General features: G+C 42.2%; 1 long non-coding RNA gene across 5 annotated transcripts in view; it reads left to right on the forward strand.

Annotated features, from left to right (window-relative positions):
• Positions 1-8,068: 8,068 nt before the first annotated feature.
• The window catches only part of LOC141574053 (uncharacterized), a 310,500-nt gene continuing 292,513 nt past the window's right edge, over positions 8,069-26,055 (forward strand). For 3 of the 5 annotated variants that reach the window (XR_012500635.1, XR_012500638.1, XR_012500639.1), the window contains exon 1: positions 8,144-11,445. This is a non-coding gene — a long non-coding RNA (uncharacterized LOC141574053). Of the gene's footprint in view, positions 11,446-26,055 lie in introns of all 5 variants that reach the window. The other 2 variants (XR_012500636.1, XR_012500637.1) reach the window with 2 other exon arrangements.

Genomic DNA, 26,055 nt, shown 5'->3' on the forward strand with positions numbered 1-26,055 from the left:
AGAGACAAAGCTCTCCTGTGGTAGCTCCCTCCCTGACACAGGAAACAAGGGAGCCAGGGTGGTTATTATCCAAGTCCTGGGTTTTTGGGACGGCCCTCTGACGGACGGTGAGAAATCTGCCGTTTCCCCCTACTTCGTGAGGTCAACCTCAGGGGTCAGAGTCATATCCACACTGACCCCTCGAGTCTGAGCAGGGCTGCTGGTGAACTCTGCAATCCTGGGCTGTCCCTCAAGAGCCCAGTGTTGCCTCCCCTGGGACTGACTCTCTTAACAGGGAGAATGAGGTGGGTAAGATGCATCTGGACCTTGGCCATCAATGCTTTTCCACTGGACCTCTGCTTGCTCCAGCCAAGCCCGATTCCCTTTCCTCATTGCACCAGCACCTTCCTATGCTGCTCTTTGCACAAACATCACTGGTCTGAACACACACACAGAATTCCTCTCTATTTTCCATGGAACGGAATACTGTGTCAGGTGGTTGGCCAGCCACAGGGAAGCTCTGAAACCAGAGGCTGCTGCAGACACCCGAGCGAGGCCCTGCAGGCTTCCTGCAGCTTCCTCTGCTCCTCCCCCCCACCCCAGGTACTTTCCACACTCCAACACCACTGCATTGTGGGGGTGGTGACATTGAAAACACGTGCATTTATTTCCACCTCCTCCCTAAAGCCTCCACATGATAGCAGAGAAATTACACCAGAAAAAGCCTACATCCTCAAGGACAAACAGAACTGGAGGGGATGGAGAAGCAGAGGGCAGAAGTCAAGAAAATTTTAGAAGCTGGAAAGAGTCAGTGGTTAGGGATTTAGAAGAGCAGAGAAGGCTGGAATTTAAACCTGAGAAGGGAGGTCATGCAGAATACGCAGCAGCAAGTGGATTCCTTGCTGCAGGACCCCAGCTGGAAGAGCCCTGAAGATGGGGATGAGGAGTGGGACTGAAAATAGGAGGTGCATCTTGGCTTGGTCTGTTTGACGAGCAATGAGACTCCCAGATTTCCACTCCGGCCCCCCACAACCAGATGGCTGTCCTCTCCCACAGCAGAAGATGATGGGAAGGTCAGATGAAGAGGTTCTGGATTCGGAGACACCAGGCACAGTTGAGAACACAGAACATCATGGGCAGTCAGTGAAAGTACCTGGAAGTGGCAAACACCCTGCTTGAGACAGGAGGGAAGGGGGCAGGGCACAACCATTGAAGGAATGACAGAGCAACTGACGACAAACTGGGCAGGCCCAGGATAGTGGAGGATTCCTCTTCCAGTAGACCTCGAGCCTCCTGGCACACCCACTGGCACCATGACAGTTCCCAGGCTAATTGTAAAAGGCCAAAAGGTGGGCGGGGTTCAATTCCTGGAAATCCCAGTCCCTTCCCCAATATAGTTGGAATAGTCCTCCCACTTACTAGCATATGAAATTACCCGACCCGTAAAAACTAACCAGCCCCACACCTTGTGGCCGCTCTCCCTTCTGACTGAGACAGACCGCATTCTGTCTATGGAATGTGTATCTCTTAGGGCCCTTTGCCTTCTAAGATGGCCCACACTCTGTCTATGGACTGTGTATCTCCCTGAGTAAACTTACTTTCACTGTACTATGCCTTGCTCTTGAATTCTTTCCCACGTGAGACAAGAACCTATTCTCCGGCAACACATCCAGCAGCCGGAATGATGGTAGACAAGGTTACATCCTCTGGGAGGAAGAAGGGAAGAGTCTTCTGTGGGGAAGCTGACTAGCCCAAGAGAAAAGGCCTAGTAGCATTTGGTGTTTCCCAGTGAAACAGCTGGGCCCCTGCCTGATCACCCTACTGTGATGCCCGCCTGCAGACGAGCCCCACCCATACATCCAGGACTCAAAATCAGCATTTTGGTGCCTTTACTCTTAACCTGAGCCAAGAGCTAAGCGTCCCTTGACATGAGAGGGGAGGTTCAAACATGAAAGACAGAGACATAAATCTACCAATCACCCAACAAACAAACAGGGAATGCAGAAAGTCAAAGAAAATTGCAAGAAAATCCTAAATTCTGTTTGTGTTGGGGCAAGGGTAGGCTGCCCCATAGCATGCCTCAATGGCATATTGATTATTTTGAATTAAAGTCGAGAAACAGCTGGTGAAAAAAATATTAAAAAAAACCTCTGACTCCCCTTTCCCTTTGAAAGCAGAAATACATCTCCCATGTGAAGGCATCCTATACCCTATACCAGGAGGAAAGAAAGCATCCTCATCACCAGAATCAGGGAATTCAAGCCTAAGAAAGCTTTATAAATAAACTGTTACTTATTCATTGTTCTGTTACCTTAAGCCCCTTTGATTTGTTAAATCTTCACAAATAATTGTTTCTTTGTCTAAAAATGATATATAAACAGCCTGCATTGGTCACTTTGAGGGGGTCCTATTGCTATGAGACCTCCATGCTCCCAAATTAATTTTTTTCTCCTGTTAATATGTCTTGTATCAATCTAATTATGAGAGCAGCCAAAAGAACTCAAGACGGATAAAGGGAGAAATTTCTCATTCCTCGACATTGCTATCTACAAAAATTATGAAAAAAAAATAGTAAGTGATTAAAAGGAACATTCAGAGAATAAGAGTTTTAAAAAAATTCAAAACATGATAGCAGAAATTTTAAAGTCAATAGATGATTAGAGTATAATTTGAAGAATTCTCTGAGAGAGTAGAAGAAAACTACAAAGAAACAGCAAACAGGAGAGAAGAAGTAAGAAAATTCATGGTTCACCCAGAAGATTCAACAATGGACTGATGTAAGTTTCAGAGAAAAGAGAAAATGAGCGAAAGAAATGACCACACTAGTAGACATGATAGGAAGAAACGGGGAAACAACTTAATGCCTGTCCTTGGGAGAATAGATAAATGAACGGCAAGGATCTTCATACCCTGGGATGCTACACTGCAATGAAACGTTAATCAACAGTAGCTGTGAGCGTAGATGACTCTTAGGAACAACGTGGAATGAGATGTGAGCCACAGAAGAAGGCTTCTGTGTGTGACGCCATTTCTATGATACTCAGTAGCAAGCAAAAGTTAACAAGGTATAGTTTAGCAACACATACATACGTAGTAAAACAATAAAGAAAAGCAAATGGATTAGAAGAAAAGTCACAAGGTTGGTTACGTGGCTGGTGGAGGGTGAAGGCATGAGGGCTGACCTAGGAAGGCAGGGCATGGGGTCAGAAAAAAGCACACAGGGAAGTTCCAGTTTGATAAAATCCTATTCCCTAGACTGGGTAGTGGGTTCATGGGTATTTATTTTACTACTTTACTTTATAACTTATGTTACTCATATTCTTATATGAGTAATGTTTCTCTTTCTCTCTCTGTCTCTGTCTGTCTGTCTCTCATACACACATAAACAATACAAGAAAATCTCCCTGAACTGGGGATATGAGTTCCAGATTTAATACAGCCTTAGAGTCCAATGCAATGAGGATAAAAAAATCCTATGCTAAAGTAGATCTTCATGAAATTTCAGAACATGAGAGATAAAAGCAATGAGAGGAAAAACAGCTCATATACAAAAACTGAGAGTCATATGGTGTTGGTTTTCTCATTAGCAAGACTGGAAGTAGAAGACAACAAACCTTCTGGAGTCTGAAGGAACAAGATTCTGATCTAGAATTCTAGACCCATTAAATGAGAGAGCAGAATTAAGATAAACTCAGACAAGTGAGGCCTTCAAAAATTTGTCTTTCATGCATCCCTTCTCAAAATGAGAGAACTGTGCTCCACCAAAAATGAGCCAGTATATCAAGAGAGAGGAAACCATGGAAACCGGGACACAGGGATTCCAAGACCTAAAAGAGACAAAAGGGAAAAAAAAGGATGCTAGTTGAGGGGAATTTCCCCCAAACAGCAGGAAGCAGGCACAGCACAGCCCAGTTTGGAGCAAGAGAAGAAAACTCCAGAAAACTTTCAGAGTTCTTCATGAAAAACATACAACTGACTGTTGCCTAATATTTAAGTGAACTGAGAACAGATTTACAGTTCTGAGCAAGTTTCAGGAATAATTACTGATTGGCACACAGAAAACTAAGCCCAAACAAAGATTCCATTTATTTACTCCAGGGAAAACCAAAAGTCATACAGGAGAGGACATGGAAATGCAATATACAGTGTGGCTCATGAGTATGTACTATTTACATAATCCTGGAAGTGCTGAATATTGATGGAACCAAAAATTGTGACATAACTGTACAGGGAGAATGAAGGCAGTGGAAGCGTATTTGTGGGTGAGAGTGTGTGGAATTTAAGAGAATCAAATCTGTATCTTCTGGAGTTGTAAGTAAATGCGTAATTTCTAAAGTGAAAACAATCAACCAAAACAGCAGGATAGGGAACACTCCCCAAGTCAGTTTGTGAGGCTCTCAAACCCTGAACCAAAACTAGACTAGGACTGACTGCAGAAAATTGGAATTTACAGCTGGCTTGACTCATAAGCAGAGATGTGAAAGTTTTAATTAATATTGAGCAAGGTGAATGTAGTAGCACCAAGCTGGTCTTATTTCAGTGATGCCAAGTCGTTCTAACCTAAAAAAAAAGTATTATTATAAATCATCACAACAATAGCTTAAAGGAGAAAAATCTACATGATTATCTTGATAGACACAGAAAAAGCATTTGATAAAATTCAGCACTCATTTATGTTAAAAATAATCTTAGCCAACTAAGAGAAGAAAGAAATTTCTTTAACTTGATGAAAACTTTCTACCAATAATTTATAGCAAACAGAATACTTAAATGGTGAAGTATTAGAAACATTCCCTTTAAAATCAGGAAGATGCTGTATCAAGTCAACACGCTGTACACCTTAAATGTACACAATGATATATATCAAATACATTTCAATTAAAGAAATCAGGATATAATCTTTAAAAAAATCAGGAAGATAACAAGGGTGTCCTCGAACATCTTCATATTCAAAGACAGTAAGACAAGAAGAAAGAAATGATATAAAGATTATAAAGGGAGAAAAAACCCTATCTTGTTCTAAAGGAACAAGCCTAGAATCCTAGAGCCAAATGCACAAATTTGAGAGAAGAATTAAGACAAGTTCAGACAAGACAGGTCTTAAAGAGTGTATCTTCCACACATCCTATGTTAGTTTCTCATTGCTCCTATAACACATTGTCACAAACTTAGTGGCTTGAAACAACACAAATTTATTCTCTTACATTTCTGGAGGTCTGAAATTCATCTCATGGGGGCTGTGTTCCTTCTTGGGGCTCTAGGGAAGGACCTGTTTTCTCATCTTTTCCAGCTTCTAAAGACCATCTGCCTTCCTTGGCTTGTGGTCCCTTCTGCCACCATCAAAGCCCAACACTCCAACCTTTGCTTCCATCATCACATCATTTCTCTCTGCCTCTGTCATCATACAGCCTTCACCATTTATAACATTTCTGTCTCCCTCTTAAAAGGACTCTTGTGATTACATTGGGCCCACGTGGATAATCCAGAAAAAAATCTCCCCATCTCAAGACCCTTAATTTAGTTACATCTACAAAGTCCATGTTGTCATATAAGGTAACATATTCACATGTTTAGGAGACTGAGACGTGGATATCTGGGATATGGATATTCAGCCTACTGCACATCACTTCCATGCAATCATTCACAGGTTATATGATTGTTTACATAGAAAAAGACAAAAGATAATTTACAAACAGATTATGAGAAATAATCTGCAAGTTTAGCAAGGTGATTCAATTGTTTTCCCATAGTTCAGACACAAAAAGTTGGAAAATATAATTTAAAAAATATTTACAGCATTAAGAAATGATAAAGTACTTTTCAATAAATCTAGCAAAAGATGTTTAAAACCTTTATGAAGAATTATTTAAAAAATAGAAAACTCTTACAGATGACCTAAATAAAGAGAAAAACATATTACAAACAGGGACAGAACAACTTAGTATCATGAAGATGTCAATTCTCCAAGGATATATAGATTTTATTTCAATTACAATAAAAATCCTGACATTTCTTTGGTGACTCAACAAGCTGATTCTAAAATGGAAATGGAAATGGAAATGTACAAGAACAGGTAAGACACACAAGAAAAAGAAGAAGAAAGAGGGTAGTGAACTCATCCTAGCACACGACAAGACTTATAGTATGGTCATTAAGATACTGTGACACTGGAACAGGGGTAGATAGCTATATTACTGAACAGAATACAGAGCCCCAAAACACAGCCATAGATGGATGTCTGATATCTTCCACAGAGTCTCATTGCAGATCAATGAAGAAGGGACAGATTTTTCAAAAAATGGTGATGAGTAATTGGTTATTCATATAGGAAAGAATAAAATCAAACTGAAACTCTTTCTTGGACCAAATACAAAAATCCAAGTGAAATTCAAGAATCCAAGAAAAGAAAACTTTTAGAAGAAAGTATGAGAGCATGTCTTATGATCTAAACATTACAGCAAAGATTTAATCAACTACAAAAAGCACAGCCCATAAAGAAAAACGCACAAGTCAACATCATGAAAATTAAAAATGCCCGAGTACCAAAAGACATCATTAACGAGGTGAAAGAACAAACTATAGACTGAGAAAAAATATTTTCAATATACATCATTGACCAAGGATTCAAATCCAGAATATATAAATAACTCATAAATCAAAAATTAAAAACACTCAATAGAAAAATGAGTAAAAGATAAAGAGGTAAATCATAGAATGAAAAGCCAGAATGGCTAATAAATGCTTGAAAAGATGCTCAACCTCATTATTAATCAGGGAAATGCAAACTAAACCATAATGAGGTATCATTTCATATCCGGCAGATTGGGAAAATTAGAAAGTCTAGCAATTTCAAACGCTTGTGGCCACATGGAGAAATGGGAACCCTCCCATGCTGTTGAAATAAACATAAACTGCTACAAGCACTGTAGAGACCAGGGAGGCACTATCTAAAAATGAAGATGCATGTGTCCTTCAACCCAGCCATTTCACTCACATGTTTATGAATCACATAGAATGGCAAGGGAAAATACCTCCAGGTTCTCGCTCGTGTGCATGAGGCAGCATTTACAAGAATGTTCATTGCAACACTGTCTGCAATAATAAAAAAAAAAAAGGAAACAATCCAAATGTCCATCAGCAGGACAAGGGTAAGTAAATTGTATAATCATATATTGACGATAAAAAATATTAAAAAGTTTGAGCCAGGGAGTAGTATGTATTATGCTTCTGGAAGATCGCCATTTTTAGGTGCTTTATCTCAGTGCTTTATAAAATATGGTCCTTCCTTGGACAAGGGCTGTGGGCTGGTGATCTAGTCTTCCATGAACTAAATATAGAATTGAGCTTGAGTGTTTGGAAACTTTCATAGCACTTTTAGAGTGATTTTAACTTATGGTGAATCTAATCATTAAACAAATGGGGCTAGTATTTTGTACTTTATAATTCATTAAAGTTTTTATTTTTTCTAGAAATAAACTCTTATTTACAAAAGTATTGCTGTGCAATGAATTGGAAACAAGCAGCCAACAAACCATCCAAACTGGTCCTGAACAAATAGTTCGAGATTCAGGCTTGCTCTACCTTAATGACAACTGATATCTATGTGATTTTTTTTCTATAATGTGTAGGGTTTTTTGTTTATTAGACATCTTGTGCTCTATTCCTAAAATAGTAATGTCCAGCCTGGTTATTAGGGAATTGTTTTGTTCGGGTCTGGATATTTGCCTGGCATATAAAGATGTGGCTATCCTCTGCATGTATTTTCCCCAGAGACACATGTAAATGTAGTTGTGATTTCCTGTTGGCAAACAGCAAGTCCTTAAATTTAGAATCAGGTAGCAAGGTGGATATACAGACATGTAATAAACTGGATTGCTTTCAAAGCAATAACTTTTCCAGTTAAGTATTAACCGACCAATTTGCTCTTTTCTTCACTGTATCAGCGCTAGAAAACACTAGATATGGTTTAAGGTATTTCATGGAACTTTTTACACAGCAAATGGACCAAAGGAAAGATATAATAAAACATAATCGCTGTAAGAGAACAGAATCAAACCAAATCTCTTCTCCAGTGCTTGGCAGCACACTTCCTGAGAAGTTTCAGGCTGTGTGTGGTCTCCACCTGGGGCTCCAAAGCCTGCTTAATGGCCTGTGTGACAGAAGGAGCCAAGCCTACATGGGATTTTGCCTCTAAGATGCAGCACAGTAGGGACTTCTGATATGTCCAAACGTATGTTTTGGATCTCCTTTCCCCTCACCAAAAAACTCTTTTTTAAAAATTGTATTTTTGAAGTCAGATTACTTACTGATTTCCAGGGTCCTCTTACACCTGCCACTACTCACTGGAATTTTTTGAATATAATCTTTTAATCTCTCTGGAAGGCTAACAAAACATTGCCAATGCCTGCTTTTCCATCAGAAACCTGCAATTTCTTTCCATCATAATACTTTTTAAAAAACCTTTTCATCTCTAGGTTCATTGAAAACTTTTAACTTTTAACAATTCAGCGTCTTTGCCATGCATTCTTACTGTTTCTCATCTCATTCCTTTTATGTTTCTCAACATTCGTTTGCGTCTTTACAGGATCATCTACTTTCTCACCAGCGTGTCATTTTAGAATATTCTCAGCACTAGCATTTCACTTTGCTCTACAGTCTATTCTAAGGCTCTAAGAGGACAAACATGAGGTGGAAGGGTGAGGTGGAATGCGACAAAGCTAGCCCTTCCAGAACCTTGTACTCCCACCAGAAGTTTAAGCAGCAAACTCTCCGCCTCAATTTTTTTTTTTTTTTTTTGGCTTCCCTAACGCAGTCCTAAACCACTGATTTTAGGGTTTAGCTGACGTCTGAACTCTTGATTCCAGGGGCACCAACCAGTGAAATTATGTGATGTATCTCTCCCCCACCAGGAACACCTGGCAAACCCAAAACAGGCAACTGTACTAATCGACGATTTGGGGGCTGCTCCACAAGCACATGAGGCAGGTCAGGATTCTGAGGATTTAGGCTGGGTAGGTTAAGAAATGAAACCAGAGGGGGCCAATAACGAGAATGCAGACGGGTCCTGGAACTTTCTTAGGCGACACGGTTATAGGGAAAAGAGGCCGAATGAGAACAGAGAGTGGAAAAAATCCCCAAAGATGAGGCGAACCGATAACTGATGACTAGTTTATCCAGTAAAGCTCTTAAGTAACTCCAGCGGCTCAGTGTAGCTGTTGCAGAGGCCAAGATACAGATGAGCACGACGAGGTCCTCTAAAGCCAAGTTCAAATATATGCAAATATGCGGTCAGTGCTGTAGTTGGTCGGCAGAGACGGCTCAGGGACTGAGGAGGTCAGTCCCCAAGTCGAGGCGGCGGCAGTGGGTCTGCGCATAGCTCGGGACACCTCCCCCGGCAGCCCGCGGGAAGCCAAAGCCCAAGCTAGGGCCCCAGGACAGCTGACCGCGCGGGTCATGTGACAAGCCCAGGCTAGCTCTAATTGGCCGCCAAATCTCGCTGCTCCTGCCCACTGTTTCCCAGAAATATATTTGGAAACTACCTTTCCCAGAGGGCCTAGAGGCGCGTATTTTTTCCTGGCTGATGGGGGCAGTGCCCGGTTTGCCCAGTGCCCGCTGGGACCTTGACAGGCGCCGGGAGGGCGAAATCTCCGGGTTTAAAACATCGCGCACTCTGTCGGCGGGGGAAGTGAGCCATCCGCCCGGCCCCGCCCTTTGCGCAGAGGCCTCTGGGAAATTTACTGACCGGCCGGGGCTTGCGTCTCCACCGGCCCTGGTGGTCGCGAGTGCGGTGGGAACTAGTGGGAAGAGAAGGGGCCTGGCGGGCCTTCGACACTGGCTCCTCCCAACCACCAGGTGGCGCTGCTCCGAGCATCTACCCTTCCACCTCCGGGTTATCCCCAGCGGGAATTTCCCTTCTACGCTGTAGTCCTGAGAATTCTCCAAGCTTAGCTTTCGACTAAGCAGTTTTTGGGGAAATCGGATGAGAAGTGGGGAACACTATTTCAAAAGAAACAAATGGTGACGGCCTCGAGTGACCCCCCAGCTCTTGCTGCTCATCGGACGCTTTATGAGGGTGCAGAGAATCATGGCGCCGCGCGTGTGGGGGATCCATTTTACGTCAGGACTTCCATCAGGCAGCGACTTCCGCCCTCGGGGAGCGTCTGCTGTTCTTGCAGCTTTTCTCAGAGGAACAGCTGGCCCTCGTTTGGGCCACCACGACCCTTCCCTTGCCTTATTGTTTCTGCCTTGGAGGACATTCGTTCTGCCCAGCTGCAGGGGTACTGTTCGCATTTTACGGAGGGGAGAACTGAGGGTGTGGTGGGTAAAGGCTGTTGCCCTGTGCAGGCAGTACGGCTAGTTCTGTAGTCAGTACGGTCAGGACTAATTCTAATTCTTGTCCCAAACCTGTTCTGTCCACTTCGTGTGATTTTAGTCTCCTTTTCTCAGTTTCCCTGCTACTGCCTTAGGTTCAGCCTCCATCACCCCGGTTTTTCGAACAGTCTCATTCATCCTATGTTTACTGAGACTGTGCTAAGTGCCAGGCATTGTGCTGGGTGCTGGGAACACGGTGTTGAATGGGCCAGACACGACCCCACCCTCACGGAGTTTACAGTCTAATGGGGGATGGGACCCTGGATCTTTCTGACCTCAAAAGTTGAGACCCCTAATACTCTGTCCCTGCCCCCCTTTTGGGCATTTTTACTGGCATAGACGTCTGAAAAGTTTAAGGATCTGACCTCCAAGTGCCCTTTATCTCAGATGGGTCATTTATACCTCTGAGGATATCAGATCTGGAACAGCCTTGGAGCTCTGCCCTTTCCAGAAACCAGTGACTTGTTTCACTCTCTGCCTGTATTTGAAGGGCCTGGAAGAACTGATAAGATGCAGAAAATCCAGGAAAGGGCCCATTTGGCCAGTGCTGTTCAATAGAACTCTCTGAGATGATTAAACTGCTCTATATCTGCGCTGTCTGATATGGTATAATGTCTCAAGTTCTGCTTAGACAGTAGCTCCTGTCCCCTCAGTGTTCCCTTACTCTAGGCTGTTTCCAAGGCAGCTCAGCCTGAGACCACAGACCCCTGGGCTAAGTCTTCAAGGGTCCTCCAGATCCAAGCTTACCTTAGCTGCAGCTTGAGCCATTTCCAAGAACACACATCAGGATATAGACAGAAGGAATGTATATGGCTCCTGGATATGGCCAGTGCTTTTCTGATCTTGCCACCTCAGCGTCCTGCCCAGAGCCTGACCTAGAGCAGACACCAGGTTAACACTGTGGATGAATGAGCTTATCTTCTCTTCCCCAGGCTTGAGCTCTCTCAGGTAGTGCGATTGGCTTCTAGAATCCCTCCGTATCATTGTGGACTAATGGCTTTTGCTGTCCAGTGAAGTTTAACGAAACCAGTATGTCATAACCACCTCCTGATTCCTGACCCTTTGTGGGTGTGCCAAGGGGCAACTTCAGAACCAGTGAGTAACAATTCCTTGGAAACATGCTGGATCCAGCAATTTTTTGGTGTTTTTTGGTGACAATCTGATTTTTTTATTTTGAAACCCTGTATATGAAATGCAAGCCCATATGGACATCTAAGGCAGCGTGGTTCTGGGGAAAGAGGACTGGTCTCACAGTCATGCTGGACCTGTGACTAACAGGCTGTATGACCTTGGACAAGGTGTTCAGTGCCTCTGGGCCCTAGTTTTCTCAAACAAAAACATTAGACTCCAAGCTTCTTCCTATGGTTAATGTGAATGTTAAAAATGTTAATGTTAATGTTGAAAAATGGCTGGTCACATCTGCAGTCAACCCACATTATGAACCTTTCAGGTGATCTTTTGTCTGAATCAGGTTTATTTTCATTGTTTAGTTTTTTTTTTTTTAACCACGTTTCACTTAACCCTTCCATTGCTAGGAAGGACCCTGTTCATTTGCTAGGTCTTCACTATTTTTTGGCTTCTTTAGATTCCAAAAAATCATGTCAGATTCCAACCATTGAACCACCTAATCCTTTGCCCTGCCTGGAGTCTGTTTAAACCCCAGAAGTCTCAGTTCCTTGGCAAAGCACACAGTGTGTTTCTGGTCTCCTCTTCCATCCCAGCCACTTGCCACTTCCCTGGAAAAACAAATCTGAAAAATCAGTGTTTCTATTCTGGCTGTTACCCCTCTCACCACTAGATGGCACATACGTGCAAGTCATTGGTCTTTGGACACAAATTTTATGTTTATTATGTATTTATTCTCCACTCCAATCCACAAAAGCTTTGAGAGGAATTATATTAAAGTACAAAATATACAAAAGGATAAAGTGAAAAGATGAAGGGATTGGAGGGGATAGAGAACTAGAGAACTAGTGGAAGAGATAACTCCAAGGTGACCTTAGGTCAAGGAGATGGACGCCGGCAGAGGCTTACATGGTTGGCTCCGAGCTTCTGAAGAGCCAAAGCAAAGAGGGAAACATAAGTGGTGACAAAATTCCAGACTTTTACATGAGAAAAACGAAGTAGTTGTTCAGGAGAAGCACAGCTTTTCCTGACTCTGAGATCACAGGGTCCTGTGGGTCCTCAAAGAGAGGGCACTGGCCGACAGTGAAACAAACACAAATGGCTAAATTGGAGCTGTTTCTATGATGTCCTTCTATGCAGACCTATGGCATGCTGCTAAAGCATGATTGTGGAAAGGCGGTTCTCTGGGGTTCAAACACCGGGTTTCCAGGACAGAGTGAATTTAGTGTTGTGTGCCTTTGTATTTTCTAACAGTGAAATTTGTATGCACCCCCTCCCCATGACAGGTGGAGTTGGGGGAGAGGAAGCTCTCCTTGGAGGCTGTCATGACTAGTCTCCAAGAGGGCCCCCAATGACCCCTGCTCCTGTTTTTCAGACCCTTGTGGATTCCATACCCACATCGTACCAGGGGGTGGTCTGTGTAACTAACAGAATAGGAGAAAAGTAATGGTATGTCACTTCTGAAATTAGGTTATAAGAGACAGTGCAGCTTCTCTCTTGGTCTCTCTCTGTCTTTCTACCAGATAATTTGCTCTGGGGAAAGCTAGCTGCCCTGTCACGAGGAGCCCTATGCAGAGACCCATGTAGCTAAGAACTGAGGCCCCCTGGCAACAGCCAGCATCAGCTTGCTAGCCATGTGTGGGAGGCACCCTGGCAGCAGATCCTCCAGCCTGAATCAAGTCTTCAGATGACTGTAGCCCCAACTGACACTTTGACTTGAAACCTTACGAGAGACTGTGAGCCAGACCATCAAGCTAAGTCAGTCCTTAGCTCTGTGAGATAATGAATGTTTGTTATTTTAAGCTGCTAATTCTGGAGGTTAATTTGTTACACAGTGATACAAAATTATTTAATGGCAACCAAAGGTGGCATCATGGATAATTTTATATACGTGGATCAGAGACAAAATACTTCAGATGCAATGTATAGGCTTTAAATCTGGCAGACAAGGACACCATTTAGGCTGTGTCTGTGGAAAAACAGAGGTAGGGGGACCCCCATAAAATGTCTGCAAGGGAGATTTCTCTGCAGAAAGATGGTAAGGACGAGGACCTCAACTGTCTTATTCACTGTGGCATCCTCCGTGCCTAGTGCAAGGCCTGGCACATAGTAGGATTTTTATAAATCTTTCTTCAATGAATGAATGAATGGCCATGAGTGAGTCATTCAGTTACCTGGGCGACCATCATTCATTGAGCTTCTACCATGTGCCGAGCGCATAATGTTGATTAAGTTCCATGGAACTTCTGTGTCCCGTATAGATTACATCCACCCCCCCCCCCCCCATGCCCCTCGCATTGTGCTCTCCCTCACTGTCTTTTCTCCTTGGAATTCTTTATCACTTTATCACTTTGGTAGAGACTTGCATGCACTTTAACTTCTATGCTAAAAACTTTCTCAAGGGACTAGTTTTCCAAGGTCATATGACAAGTCATTTCTGGTCACCATTTTTCCAATATGAGAACCAGACTTGCTCAGGACATTGGATTTATTTTGTGCAGTTTTGTCTTGGGGCCTGCCCTATTTCTTTCTTTCTTTCTTTTTTTTTTCCTTTCTTTTTGTTGAGAAATGACTTGAAATGGCTGATGCTAAGTAATGACAGTTCAATTTCCCCAAGACCACAACTATCTAGGGTCCATTTTGCCCCTTTCCTACTGACTTTGGTGCCAACGTTAACCAGATTTGACTGTCATAGGCATATCCTGGGGGTGGAGGAGAATCGAACAGCGATGTGCTTCAGACCCTTGTCCCACCAGTCTGTAAACAGACCTTTCTCCACGGCTGGCTCTGTTCCTCCTCCTCCTCTTGCTCCACCACCAGCACTGTCACCACACAGCCATTATTTATTGAGTGCCTCCTACATGCTCATCCCTGAGGTAGGCAGCTGCTACGTGCATTATTTAAATCTGTGCTGGTGACTGTGAATGCCTTGCCAATTTTGTTAGTCCAGGCCCTTTAAGGAGCAGAGACCAAACTGAGATTAACCATGCAAGGATTTTTACTAGGGGGGGATGCCTATGTGAAAGGAAATAGAGCAGGAACTAGAGAAGGCCAGAAGGGCTATCAGATCCCAAGTGAAAGAGAGAGGGAGGGAAGATTGGGTGCAAATGCCCCAGACCACCCTGCTTTTAGGAAGAGTTTAAGGAAGAGTCAGTCTAATAAAGGTTTGGCAAAGCCATCAGCGAGTCCTTGAGCCAAAGTTAGCCAGTGAAGGAGTCCCTTCTTTCTCTGGACTGTGTCTGACTTTGTACCCCATCAAACTCAGCTGTTGGTGGGGTGCAACCCCTGGAAGGCATGGCCAGCGGATTTCAAAGCACAGCGGCTGGTGTCCTCAGCTCCCTTCAGTAGGAAGTCCGTGGAAAAACATTTTTGTTGCCGCCACACCAATGTTTATTCTTTTCTTTGTATATAACAGAAGCCTGATTTATTTGGGGGTGGCTAAGACCTGAACCTGAAGAAAAAGATTTTAGTTCCCAGCATTGCTTGCAACTTGCTCTGTGACTATAATGCATGACTCCTGGTCATGCAACTTAAATAGGAGTGTCATGAAGACCTGCCAAAAATGTGCTTTAGGGGGATCTGACACATCTGGGAGGTGCATCCTTTCTTCCCTTCCCTCTGCCTGGACTATAGACAAAATGGCTGCAGCCTCAGCAGCCACTTTGTGCCAAGAGACAATATGTTGATAATGAAAGGACAGATGAATAGCAAGACAGATAGCAAGACTCTATGTCCCTAATGATTAGAAACCTCAAGTCATTTCTGGATTGCCTAGCTGCAGCTTTAACCCAAGAGAAAAATAAACCCTTTTGTTTAAGTCATTATCACTTTGTGTTATAAGCAGGTAAATCGAATCCTAATTGATATCGTAGCTCATCTGCACCACAACCCTACGCGGTGGGCATACTATACCCATTTTACCAACGAGGAAAATGAATCTTAGAATGGCCAAGTGTTAGAACCTAAAATAGAGGCCAGGGCGATGCTTATGATACTTTGAGCTGCAAGGAACAGAACAGTAATTCTCCATCTTCTCTAAAGATAAGAATTGCCTGGGGAACTTGCTAAATTCGCAGGTGGCCGGTCCTGCCCCCTGGAAATCCTCTTTCAATAGGTCCAAGTTAAGGCCTGAGAAGTTATTTTATCTCCAACAAGCAGTCCAGGCTGACTGTCTCTTCAGGGAAGAGTGTGAACCCCCGTGTGGATGATGACCAATGACGGGCAGCTCCAATAGGAAGGAGGCAGAATTCTTCTGTGAGTATAAGAATCACGTGGGAGCTTGATGGACGCAGACTCTGGGCTCCACTTGCACAGATGTGGAGTCAGGTGCTCTTTTGTGGAACTTGGTGATTTGCACATTTCAGATGCTCCCCAGGTGCCCCTGATGCCTGTGGTTCACAGAGTCCTGCTTGCAGGACCCTGGCTTAATGGTGAGGCACACAGGCCTCGGCGTAGGACGAACCTGGGTTTGAGTCCTGATACTACCATTTATTGGCTGGATGACCTGTAGCTGGCTAATTATGCCCTCTGTGTCTCAGGTTTCATCATTTTCAAACTGAAGACGATGATAATAAGGCCTACCTCACAGAGTTGTTGTGGGGATTAAATGAGGTAATTTGTGTAAAGCTCTTAGCTTTGCATAAGCAAACTCTCAATAAATGGCGACTGTTACTATCATACCCCGTGCCTACGCCTTGCAAGCAGTATGGGCACAGAGTTCCATTGCTATGGATGATTATACAAATTCCCAGGGAGCCGTGATTTGGCTGAGGATGGTGCAGGAAGCTGGGACTCCCACCTTCTCTCTCCAACTCCTTCTGGCCTTGGGAGTGAGTCAGCAGCTGGTGCCCATGTAGGAGTGGAGTGAAGGCCTTCTCGGACATACCGCCAGGTTCCCCCAGGTGCTACCTGCCCCCCCCCCTCCTTCCCAGTATGCCAGATATCTACACATCTACACTCAGTGACTCCATTTTCTCACTTCCCATTCCTGCTTTAAGCCACTGCCATCTGGATTCTGCTGTCACTGCTTTACTGAAGTGACTCTCAGCCAGGGCACCAGTGGCTTCCACGCTGCCAAATCCAACGGTTATTTTTAAGTCTTCATCTCATTTGACAACCCCCCCTCCCCCCCACGGCATTTGACCCAGTGTCTCCTTTTTTCCTTCCAGGAACTTTGCCCTTTCGACTTCCACGACTCCACTGCTCTTTTTCTAAATCCGTGATCACTTCCTCCAGCCCTTGCCAAACTCCCTCTGTCCTAGTCTTCACACGGCTCTATTCTCTGCCCCTTTACACCTTTATTTGCCTCTACTTCCTTTTCACTGTTCCTTTGCTTCCTCTTACCAGAACCCACTATCATTGAACTCTTGTAAGTACCAGGTGAATTATCTGCCGCCTTAGGATATCTTGGTCTAATGCAACCTCTTCCTTCCTCCCTCCACGAGATGGCTTCAATCAGGCCCAAGCAGTGTCCTCCAAAGTCCCCTTCATGGGTCTTCCTAAGAAGCCAAGGAACACCCATTAAAACAGGATATTGGGTTCCTGCAGGCCCCAGTGTGACCCTGAGACATCCTTAATTGCCCCAAGTTATACTGAGGTCAGAGATGTTCACTGCAGTCTGTGCCCACCATCCATCCCCTTAGCTCGAACTGCAAGGAGACATTCTCCTGTTTGTTACTGGTCCTTGAGGAGATAAGGAACTTGAGCCAGAATGTAAATCAGTGACTTTAACAAGAAAATCTCACTGACAAAAATATACATATATATCACCTGAAGGAAATTGTGTGTTTAGAGACATAGTTGATTTGCATTCTGGTCCAAGCTCTCCCTTATGTTTTCTCAGACCAGGAAAACACAGTTCCTGGACTAGCCCTGGTGCCCAGACCACACTTTGAGTGGCATTGCTAAAGTTTAGGGAAAATGAGGTAGCTCTATGCGTGCCGATGTAGAATGATGTCTAAGATACATTGTTAAAAGGAAAAAGCATGCTGCAGAACAGAATAGTGTCTTCAGAAACAGGGATCTCTATAAAAAGGGGTGCATATGCACGCGAATCTGCTGGTACAGGCACAAAACATTTCTGGAACAAGTCCTAAGAAATTGACAGTGGCTATGTCTGGGGAGTGCAGGTGGGAGTCTGGGGTGTTGGACAGCTGGACTGTGGCTGTGTATCTGCTGCTGATTAGGTTCTTGTCTCGTCACAGAAAGAATTTAGAGACATGGGACTTAAGAAAGTAAAGTGGGGATTTATTAAGGGATGGATAGTACACTCAAGGGGAGGGCAGGCGGGCTCAGGTGAGCAGCTGCCCTGAGTTTCTTTGGTAAGTTGGTTACATAGAGTGTAAAAATGAATGGGTGGAATAGTCATCGGGGAGGGAAGGGTTTGGGGTCGTAGTCCCTGATTTTTATCCCAGCTCCACCTTCCCAAAGGGAGGAGGGATTTTTGTCCTTATTTAGTCTGGATTGGAAGTACCATGGCATCGGTGCATGATGGGTACTTCTAATCTGCAAGGCTAATTTTATTGTAATGAGGACATAAGAGCAAAAGTTGTATCAGACACTGGAGGTTCCTGCCTCTTCACACCTTTGTCAGCCTCTAGGGCACGTGTCACCCCAAAATGTGATTGCTTATCAGCCCGGAGCTTTGTTTTTCTTTGTTTGCCCAGAGACTCCTGTTGTTTACATGATGTATGGTTTCCTGCATTTGGCCCCGTGCCCCTCTACTCTTTTGCCCAATTCCTGCCATTTGGCCCGTGCCCCCATTTTCTGCTCATATCTAGTTATCTGCCTGCTCTAACGTATCCAGACTGCTCTTCAGTGGGTCCCACTCAGTACAGTGGCTGGAATCTCTTCTGATGGGCCCTTCTCACACAGCTGTAAAATATTGTGAATATAAATTTTGCTGATTGAATTTTTTTTGTAACTATGGTCATTTATCACTTTCATATTTAAAAACAAACTGGTTAGAGAGAATACTGATGCTCCCGGAGCCTCTGTTTACTGGCTCACAGGCCTCCTCTTTCCATTTTTCATGAACATTTCTCCCCTCTGTCCTCTTAGAACAAGGCAGTTCCCTCTGTCCTGTGCCTTGGAGCTCTTCTGTGGATGCGTTAGCAGTAAGTCAGTTTGGTCTGCAGCCCAGTGATGAAGATGGCCCAGGGGCCACGGAGCTGATTACAGTTCTAATTTACAACTATAGAGTGATTTTTCACATTGCTCATGGGCCCCTAACTTCCCCCCTGTTTGAGTTGGAGAGTTAGAAGGTTCTGATTTGACTGAGCCTGGTACGGGCTGTGCTCATCACAAGAACTTGGCATAGTAAGTTGAATTGGGAAGTACTGGACAACAGATGTAAATGATTTCCTTCCGTTCCTTTACTTGTACACAACTGCGCATTTTCTGTCGGCTGCTGACCCTGCGCAGAATAGTGAAATGACTTATCCTAGTGCCTTCAGAATAGGAACCATTGTGACATCTAAGTGGCTTCTTTAAACTCGAGATGCCTAGACTGTGCTGTTGGAGGCTGCGTGAACCTGAGACAGTGTTCCCTGAGTCTGTTAGTTTTCAATTCAAATGCTCTGATCTGGGCCCACCTGTGTTTTGATGCAAGTTCGTTTGTTTTTTTTAGTTTTTGTTGTGAAATACATTTTGTCTTATTTCTGTGTAATAAAGGAGTTGGCTGGCCCTTGTCCTTGGTTCCTGGGGATAACCTCTAAGTCCTTGGAATTTCCTGAGTGACAGGAATGTCTTTGTTACTTGTAGTGGGCCATGAAGTGTTTCCATAATGACTCAGGATGGGGACAGGCTGCTGGAAAGACCAACGGTGTGATTAGAGGGTGGGGCTTTGAGCCATGTGATATCAGCTCAAGGGGCATGGCCAAGGATTCAGTCAATCATGGTTAGAGAATGAAACCCCAATAGAACTCTGGTTGTTGAAGCTTGGGTGAACTTCCCTGGTTGGCTATACTCTGTGTATTGTCACAGATCAAAAGGGTATCATGTCCCGATTCCAGAGGCAGAGAAGAATGAGTTTTGCATTTGGGACATTCCCAGACCTTGCCCTGTGTGTTTCTTTCTCTGACTGGTTCTGATTATTCTTTTGCTGTATAAATCTCTAATTGTAAGTAGAGCACTCTCCTGAGTTCTGTCAGTCGTTCTGGTGAATTACCGAATCTGGAAGGGATACTGGGATAGCTCGAATTCGTAGCCAGCTGATCAGACGTGAGGGTGGCTCGAGGACCCCCACCCTTGTGACTGGTGTCCGAAGTGAAGGCAGTCCTCTGGAGGGCTGCACCTTTAACTTGTGAAGTTTTGCCTAACTCTGGGTAGCTTGTCTCAGAAGTCATTGCCATTTCCCTATTTATTTTAAGAAATTTAAAACTTAAAAAAAATTTCCAAGAGTAGCACAATATCCATTCATGTACCCTTCACTGAGATTCCCCAATTTCTTAACATATTGCAATATTTGCTTTATTTCTCTCTCTATGTATATTAATTTTTTTTTCCTGAACCAGTTGAAAGTGGCAGACATTATCATCCCCAAACATGTCAGCATATACTTCTTGAGAACCAGGACATTCTCCTACATAATCCCGATATCATGGTGACAATGTCTTTGTTACTTGTAGTGGCATTTAGCATTGATATAAGAAATATTCTCTAATATACCATATTTAAGTTTCCCCTATTGCCCCAATAGGAGAGCAAAATTTGCCACCCCAAAATGTGTCTCTTTGGTATGAGAATTAATTTAGACTTGTTAGTTTTAAGAAACGCAAGACTCAGGGGTCTTTCTCTTTTTTGATGGAGGTTCTGGGGATTGAACCCAGGGCCTTGTGGATGCTAAGCATGCACTCTACCACTGAGCTATTACCCCATCCCAACCTTTCTTTTTACCTCCCCATTAGCTGCCTAGAGAACGTGGATAAATTTCCCCAAATAGAACTATCAGAGGTATCTGCAAATAATATGAGCCAGGTGTTGTGAGGAAACTAGGCAGGGCCTAGAGATCAGAGTTCATTCTGTCTCTCATTGTCTCTGCATGGCCCACAGACATTTGCTTTTCTATTTTCATGTGAATTATCTTCCTCCCCTTTGAAGTCCTAAACCACTGCCCCCAACATCCTTTCTTGTCTTTAGCTGAAAGTGGTATTTAAGGTGAGGGCATTGGCCATTTTGGTGAGTTACTGAGTTTTCTAGGTCTCTCTCTTGTATACACATTATTAAACTTCTGTTTGATTTTCTCCTGTTAATCTGTCTCATGTCAATTTAATTCTTAAACCAGCCAGGAGAACCTAGAAGGGTAGAAGAAAATTTCTTCCTCCCTGACATCCCCAGAATAGCCTTTATAATTTTTTCCCTTTTGACTTATGATCTAATCAAGGAGCACACAATGCATTTGATTGTCATGTTTTTCTCATCATCTTTAATCTACATTCTAGAATCGTCCCTTTGATTTATCTTGTCTGATTTTTTGGTCTTTTGTGACATTGACACTTTTGAAGGGGCCAGGCTACTTGTCTTGTATATTTTCCCATGATCTGTATTTGTCTGTTTCATAATTAGATTCAAATCATACATCCTTGGCAAGAATGCAAACTGCAGAGATGACACGTTGATGAAAGGTTTGGATTGGAAAAGGGAAAAAGCACATGAGCAGTGAGGTACAAATATGCTACACATGGCATGTGGAAGAACTTCCTGGGCCAAGGGCCAAAGCATGTGGTGGAGACAGTATTATGAGCAAGAATGTTGGAGTTGCCCAAAGCCCCTCTTGTCTTTCCACTCTTCTGGTGTTATCTTATCCAAGCCCAGCCCAAGGCTTAGAGTGCTCTCACATGTCCATCTCCAGCCCAGACCACCTCTCCAAACACTCTTTGTTTCATCTCAAAGCTGTCTCAAAAGTCCCTCATATTTAGCATGTTCAGCACTGAATTCTTCAGTTCCTGCACCAGCCCCCTCCCAAAGTGTGGCCCTTCTCTGGTGTCCCCCATCTCCATGAATGATGTCACCACCCATTCAGTCACATGAGCCAGGAACTTGGACATCATCCTTCATACTGGCTTCTCTTTCCCCTCCTCCTATAGCCAGTCCAGTGCCAACTCCTGCTGTTTTGACATTGTAAGTACCTGTCAAATCCATCTGATTTCTCTATCTTCTCTACCACCAGCTTGGTCCAAGCCACTATTGTACGATAGCCTCCCCACTGGTCTTCAGGCTTCTACACAGGCTATCCTTCTGACTCTGATTTCCATGAGCAGCTAGAGTGCCTTTTAAAAATGTAACCTTGATCACACAATCCCTCCACTTAGAATCTTTCAATGGATACTCACTGCCCTTTCAAAAAAGACCAAAATCTTTATGAAGGCACTTGGCTTCTACCTACCTCATCCTTGTGCACCAGTCTTCCCCTTGCTCTCAGCTCTGCAGCCACACTCTCCCCTTTCCAGTCTCTTAAACTCCAAACAACCCTCCTCTCCTCTCCTGCTCCCCAAGATGTGCACATGTGTGTTTTCCTCACATGTGTTCCTCCTTTACATCTTTGCTCATTAGTCCCTTTCCTCAGGGAAGCCCCCCTGTTACACAGTCTCAGAGTACTCTATTTTCCCCCCTTAGCATTCATTGCTGATTATATTTCTGCAGTCATTCAATGCTTCCTTAAGATGTATCTCCCGTACTACCAGGCTCTGAAGGACAACAATCATATCTGTTTTCTCCTTCATAGCATGTGTGGCACAGTGCCTGGTGTAGAGGAGGGAGTTTTCCTCTCCCCTTCTAGGTCCTTCTGGCTGGTCTAAGAATTAGATTGACATGAGACAGATTAACTGGGGAATAACAAAGTTTAATAATTTGTACACATGGGAGAGACCCAGAAAAACAGAGTAACTCACCAAAATGGCCAAAGCCCTCACCTTAAATACCATTTTCAGTTAAAGACAAAAGAGGATGTTGGGGGTAGTGGTTTAGGACCTCAAAGAGGAGGAAGGCAACTCACATGGGTATGGAAAAATTAATGTTTGGTCAACAAGTGTTTGCTGGGCCCTGCAGAGACAAGGGGACCAGAGTGGACTCTAATCTCTAGGCCCTGCCCAGTTTCTCCCACCACATCTAGCCTGTATTCTTTGCGGATATCTCTGGTGATAGTCTATTCCAGAAACAGGCCCTCTCTAAATTCTTTTAGGCAGTTAGAGGAAATGTCAAACCTTCTTCCTGAGTCTTTTGGGCCTTGAGTGTTTTCAGCTCAAAATAATCTGCATGCCAAAGAGATATTTTGCAGGGAAAAGATTTTCCTCCCTTACAGGCCTGCCTTTGAAACTTCTTCAAGAAGTTTCATAATCCAGAAATTGAGTTTATAGATTGCTTTATATTTCATTGAATTAGTCTCTTAGTCCTGACATGGGTCAGTTCAGTTATTCATTTCAGGAGGTGGTGATGCAGGTGGGCTCTCCAAGTTAGGCCTATAAGGTGCAAGCAATCAGATACTTAATAAGAAGCATTGCTTTAGAGACAAAAGGAAAACAAAGGTTAATAGTTGGAGCAAATTAGAAACCCAGCGTCTGAGTCCTGAGAGCTGCCAATCGAGAAGATTTCTAAATGTCAGGGTCGAAGCATCTTTTGCAGTTTGAAATGTCTCTGCTGATGTCATCAGGTGTTCAGGTAAACTTTTCAAGTGGCTTAAACAGCAACAGGCATGAAGATGGTCTACCCATGGTCTGTGGTGGTGATCTCTCAAGTTTACATCAAGTTGGTCAGCTTCAGTTTGAAGGATTTCAGAAAGAGGGCAGCTTTAGTTCTCAATGAATCCAAGTCAAAAGTGGGAGAAAATTGGAAATGTTAGTTTGGAGAGTTGTAGCCAAATATTTGAGGAAAGTAGAAGAATTCAGAATCCAGTCCAGTTTACAGGGGGTAAAAAACAAAAGCAAGTAAACAAGGTAGCAAGCAATTATTCCAAGAAGCTTAATGCTCAGTAAAATCAATCTTAGTTCCTTAAAGCTGACTGCTCATATCTGATTCTATGCACATTTTCAAATATGACATTGCAGTCAAAGCCTTGGTAATATAATCCATGTTTCCAATTGTGTCCTGTTACAAAGAGAACAGATTCTTAGTGAACTTACATAAATAACTATATTGCCATGAAAATAAGAATACTCACTAAATGCTCCTAAATTCTAGAGGGATTGGGTAGGGAAAAAAGATAAATATTTCAATTCTGCTTATAAAGGCATCATTTACCAAATTGCTGTAAGTAACAGCACACGAGGAAAGATTTCCTTATATCTGGAAGACAAAGACAAAAAAACCAGTAATATTTCAGACAAAAGTCATAAAAATTATAATCATATTCATCATTTCATTCAATCACATGTAATTAATTCTTGTTGATCATTACCTTTTGTTAGCAGTTTTATAAAGCCATCAGATTTTCCATCAGAGTTCTGTAATTTCTTACCCAGTTCAGTGGTATGATCTGGAAGTTATCAGAAACCTGTATTTGTCAAAAAGTCTTTCTGTGAATCTTACTGAATATGAAGCATCTTTCTAAAAGCATCAGAGCAAAACAATCACTGGCTAAAAATGACATGACTTAAAAAGGCATGGTTAAAGATCTGATTCATTATAATGCAATTGACAGGGAGATTTGATTATTTCTATGGTGCGTAACATTTTAAGATGATAAGTAGAATTATGACTGATAACATTATACCAGGACATATCAGATTTTTAGGAATTTCATATAATTTATAGAACAAATATTAATAATATTCTTCCACACAGTAACCTAAGAAGATTTATCATCACTTATTTGACAATGCTTCCCATGTAAGTTAACATGCCAAGTAAGCCTACTTAGTTTAATATCTCTCTTTGAGGTGTTTTAAGGGCCCTCTGAAAAATCCCCAAGTTAGCTAGAGGGCAGAAGGACTTGATTTGATTTGAAATAAAAACCCAATTACCTCCCCCCAAAATTAAAAATAAATAAATAAATACATAAATAAAAAAAGAATTTGATTTGGAGAAGTTTGTCAAAAATATCAAAGGGTTTTAAAACACTCTGTCAAGTAAAATCATAGGTCACTGTGTTACTTAGCTATTCACTTAACCAAAGTGATAATAAAATATTTCAAAGGCAAATACACAGTTATAACAGATTACTTAAAAAGTAAAGAACTTTTATAATATGTTTTCAAAAGCAGAACAATAGTCCATTAGAACTTTGTCTTCTTAACAGAGAGAGAAAACCAAATTCTAGTTTTATACCAGCTTATTTTTGATATTAAAATTCATTCACTCAGATTCATTCTAATCTTAGCCAGTCCTGACCATGCACAATATTCTTTTTTCAGGGTTCCTTTCCACAAACCTTTTATAAATCCCTCTTTTACATTCAGATTTTGTCCTATGCTTTCTCTTTTTTATATGCCCCCCTTTAGGGCAAAATTACTTTGTTTCCTTAAGAAAATGTTTTTCCACTAAAAAAAATGTATTTAAGTATATTCCTTGCATACAGAGATGTTTTCCTTATTAATTTATAGTAGCTTAAATTACATATACTAACTAGAATTCTTAACCCTCAGAAACCTTAATTTCTAGTGAAAACTAAGAAGAAGTTGTGAACTGTTTGTTCTACCAGTACTTTTTGATTGGCAAACTTGTGAATACATTTCTAGAAACATACATTTCCTCACAGCATAATTTTTTTCAGTGTTTACTAATAAACCCAAACATCCTTAGGTTTTTCTGTAATAAGATAGAAGTAGGTAAACTTAGATTTGTTTGGCAATTAATGTTTCAGTCTTTTATCTTATTTGAAAATGATCTAGACATCCAGTGACTTCCCACCACTGAACTTAACTTAGCAAAACTCTGAAGTTTCAAATTACCAAAAAGATTTGGGGAAGCTATTTTTAAGTAAACATACCGTAATTATTGCTAAAGAGTTCGCTTATGAACTTTTACCCCATTTATGTCATTTGTTCTCAATTACGTTTAAATTATGCAGGAACACTTCATGAGACTAAAGTCAGTCATCCAGGCTGTTTTTCTTGCTGACAGATTTTGTGACAGAGATAATATAAACTTATTTGAATTTCAGTAAACCCAAGTAGAATAAAAGTTTTGTTTTTAATGCTAATAACTCTAAAGACATGAACTGTTTTAAGTAAACCAATAACTTAAAATTTGCTTTTATTTACTAAAGATTAATCCTAGATCATGTGAACTTGAAAAGCATTTGGGATAGTTTCTACTGTTTTTGAGAATTTTTGTGTTAGCGCTTGTTTGCTTTATAACTAATTAAATAGAGCTCTTTTTATAAATTAATTTTGACAATAGCATCCAGAGATAGAAAAATAGTATATGTTTAATGTACACACATTGACATCCATACATACAGGTGTGGACAGAGATCTGATAGTTTTCATTTAAAAACTTTGGTCATGAACTAGGTACAATATAAAACTCAGTAGTTTATAAACAGTTTATAGTTTATAAATAGTTGGAATAAGTTAAGTTTATTTGCTTAGATGTCTAAGGCTTTTTATTATTTGTGAAATGACTTTAAAGATTTGTGTAGTTGAC

This window comes from Camelus bactrianus, chromosome 19 (assembly GCF_048773025.1).
Source record: "Camelus bactrianus isolate YW-2024 breed Bactrian camel chromosome 19, ASM4877302v1, whole genome shotgun sequence".
Taxonomy (NCBI): domain Eukaryota; kingdom Metazoa; phylum Chordata; class Mammalia; order Artiodactyla; family Camelidae; genus Camelus; species Camelus bactrianus.